We start from the raw sequence: 3,489 nt of genomic DNA on the forward strand, positions 1-3,489 counted from the left end.
AGCCCCCATTCCAGAGCTGCAGCCTTGAAGCCTTGTGCGTATGGAAACCAATTCCAGAGAGTTGGAGCTGCAGCCCCCATTCCAGAGCTGCAGCCTTGAAGCCTTGTGCGTATGGAAACCAATTCCAGAGAGTTGGAGCTGCAGCCCCCATTCCAGAGCTGCAGCCTTGAAGCCTTGTGCGTATGGAAACACTTCCAGAGCTGCAGCCCCCATTCCAGAGCTGCAGCCTTGGGTTAAAAATCCCAACTTTTCCTTGGACAGAACATATGTGGGGCCCAAAATTAAGGAGAAAAATAGTGGGGGACAAAAATTAAGGAAAGAAACAAGAAGCACATGAGCACTAAATTAAAAAGAAAGACAAGGGGCCTTAAATTAAGGAGAAACAAACAAGGAAAAGGGGAAAAATAATTAGTGGTTTTCCACTAATTGAACCACTAATGGAGGCTACAGCTGGACATCCACTAGGCTACATCTAGAGACCAATTGGAGGGGGCAAGTGTTCTTTTTAGTAACACACAGATTGGGGGGCTGAGCATACACACGTAGGAGGAGCTCCCAAAACCTCTGTTTTTCATCTGCAACTTTGTACTCTCTTATGGAATTGGCTGCAGAATTTGTAATGGCCATGAGTGGCTAATTTCATTGAGGATTGGTTGGATGTAACTACTAACTCTTCTCCTTCTTAAATATATGCATTTTAATCTCATTATTTGTGTATGATTCTTTACTTAATGCTTATATCGGCTTGATCACCCGTTGTATGAATTTTTGGTTTTTGAATCCAGTTGGAAAACGTTTTTGAAAACCCGAACTGAATCTTGCACCTAATCAATTCTTGTTCTAGGGATAGACTTGATTTGGTTAGTCACATTGTTCAAGTTCTTGTTCTTAATGCGAAGTGTTGAACTCAAAACATAGAGGAATCATGTTTTGAGCTTAATGACTTTAGGATTCAACCTTGAGGAATCTTGTTGGATTACTTAATGAACGTGGAAATAATGGAATTAGAATAGCATTTATTTTAAGAAGATCTATGAGTTAGCAAGTGCTTCCGAACCAATCCTTGTTTCTTATTCATTGTCCTTACTACGTTTGTTTTATTTTGTTGTTTTAATCTATTTTCACTCATCTACAATTTGAACATCAATTTCGTATAAATCATTAGAGCAAGAATTACTAAACACCCAAATCCCTGAGGACGATCTTTAAATACTACTTCGAAACTTGGTTCACTTGCCAAGTGATAGGTTGTGATAAAAACACCATCAAGTTTCTGGCGCCGTTGCCGGGGATTTGGTGCTAATTAGTAATTTTTAATCTTGTGATTTTGCAATTGTGTAGATAATCCATTTTGTGAATAGCTACAATATAGAGATATTTGTCTTGTTGTGTTTTGTGGATTCACCTTCCTGTGCAGATTTCTTAAAATTGTATGAGAGGAAAAACTCCAGCTGAAGAATTGCATTTTGACCCTGAAATTGAAAGAACAGCAAGGAGGAATAATAACAGAACACGAAGGCTGAGACAGTTAGAGAGAATCCTAGAACAACAGCAGGATTTTCCAAGTTCTTCTACTTCATCAAATCAACCAATGGCTGAAGACGGAACAGGAAATAATAATGGTGGAAATGGACCAACCAGGCCTCCCAGAAGGACCCTAGGTGATTATGCACAACAACAGGGTCCTAGACATTTCTCTAGCATTGCAGCTCCAAACACTTCTAGAGCCATGGAGATGAAACCTGTCTTCCTTACCTTGGTTAGCTCACAACAATTTGCTGGCCTTGATCATGAAGACCCATACTCACACCTATCAAATTTCTATGAGTTATGTGGAACTATGGGAATTCCTAAGGCTGATGAGGAAGCTGTATATTTGAGGTTGTTTCCATTTTCTTTGACAGGAAAAGCTAAAGTTTGGTTACAATCTCACCCAAATCAAAGTTTGACAAGCTGGGGTGATGTGGAAAATAAGTTTGTAAACCGATTCTATCCTTCATCCAAGTATATTAAGGCCAAGTCAGAAATCACTACTTTCAGGCAAGGTGTAGATGAGCCATTTTGTGAAGCCTGGGAGAGATTTAAGTCATTGCTCAGAAAATGTCCTAACCATGGGTTTGAAGATATAGCTCAACTTAATTTCTTTGTCAATGGAATCAAACCTGAGGTGAAGATGTTATTGGATGCAGCAGCTGGTGGCACCATGATGACCGTGAGTCCAGAAGAAGCCACTCAAATTATAGAGTCTTTGGCATCTTCTGATCACCAAGCAGAGCATGGAAGACATCAATCTCATAGAAGAGGAGTTCTTGATCTTAACACTAATGATGCAATCCTTGCTCAGAACAAACTGCTATCTCAACAGATCGAAGCATTGACTAAACAGATGGCCAAGATTCCACAACAGCTTCATGTTATTGCTTCTTCTTCAACCCAACAAAATCCTTCCTTAAAATGTGATTTTTGTGGAGGAGATCATCCCAATGGTCATTGTTCAGAAATTCCAAATGAAGAAGAGGTCAACTATGTGGGGAACCAACAACAAGGAGGTAATTTTAATTCCCGTAATTATAACACTAACAATTATATGCAGGGAAATCAAGGTTGGAGAAGCAACAATAACAACCAAGGTTATGCATGGAGGAATGAAGTTGGACCATCCAATAGGCCACCACCACAACAACAACAACAACACCAGCCTGCTTATCCTTCTATGCATGAAAGAACCAGCAAATTGGAGGATACTCTGAACCAGTTTATGCAGGTATCTATGAACAACCAGAAGAATACAGAGGCATCCATCAAGAACTTGGAGGTGCAGGTGGGTCAGCTAGCTAAACAATTGGCTGACATGTCTAAAGGCCCATTTTCAGCCAACACCGAGACCAACCCTAAGGAGTATTGCCAAGCCATAACAACAAGAAGTGGGAAGGTGGTAGGTAGTGATGTTGGGGTAACTGAGAAAAATGAAAATAAAGAAAATAGTAAACTGAAGGCGGTTGAGGAGGAGATTGAGAAGAATGAGGGAGAAAGCAATAAAAATGAGGGTGTAGATAGTGAGAAAATAAAAAAGAAGAATGAAGTTGAAAAGGAGAAGAATAAAAAGAAGGGCAAGGAAGTCATTTCCACTGTTCCTATTAAAGACTTACCTTACCCTCATGCTCCTTCCAAGAAAGAAAAAGAAAGACAGTTCTTGAGATTTCTGGATATCATAAAAAAGCTCCAGATTAATATTCCTTTCACTGAAGCCATGGAGCAAATGCCCACATATGCTAGGTTCATGAAGGAATTGTTAACTAAGAAAAGGAGAATTCTTGAAGAAGAGACTGTGGAGCTTGAGGCAGGTTGTAGTGCTATTATACAAAAGTCTCTACCTCAAAAATCTAGAGATCCAGGCAGTTTCACTCTCCCTGTATCAATTGGTAATCTGTCAGTGGGTAAGGCCCTCTTAGATCTTGGAGCTAGTATTAATTTGATGCCTTTATCCAT

At 39.8% G+C, this 3,489-nt stretch overlaps 1 non-coding gene across 1 annotated transcript; it reads right to left on the minus strand.

Annotated features, from left to right (window-relative positions):
* Positions 1–2,012: 2,012 nt before the first annotated feature.
* LOC145956650 (small nucleolar RNA R71) lies at positions 2,013–2,118 on the minus strand. The gene has a single exon (XR_014432889.1). It is a non-coding gene; the product is annotated as a small nucleolar RNA R71 (small nucleolar RNA).
* Between the last annotated feature and the right edge of the window lie 1,371 nt (positions 2,119–3,489).

This window comes from Cajanus cajan, chromosome 3, assembly GCF_000230855.2.
Source record: "Cajanus cajan strain Asha chromosome 3, NIPB_CcT2T_4, whole genome shotgun sequence".
Lineage (NCBI taxonomy): Eukaryota > Viridiplantae > Streptophyta > Magnoliopsida > Fabales > Fabaceae > Cajanus > Cajanus cajan.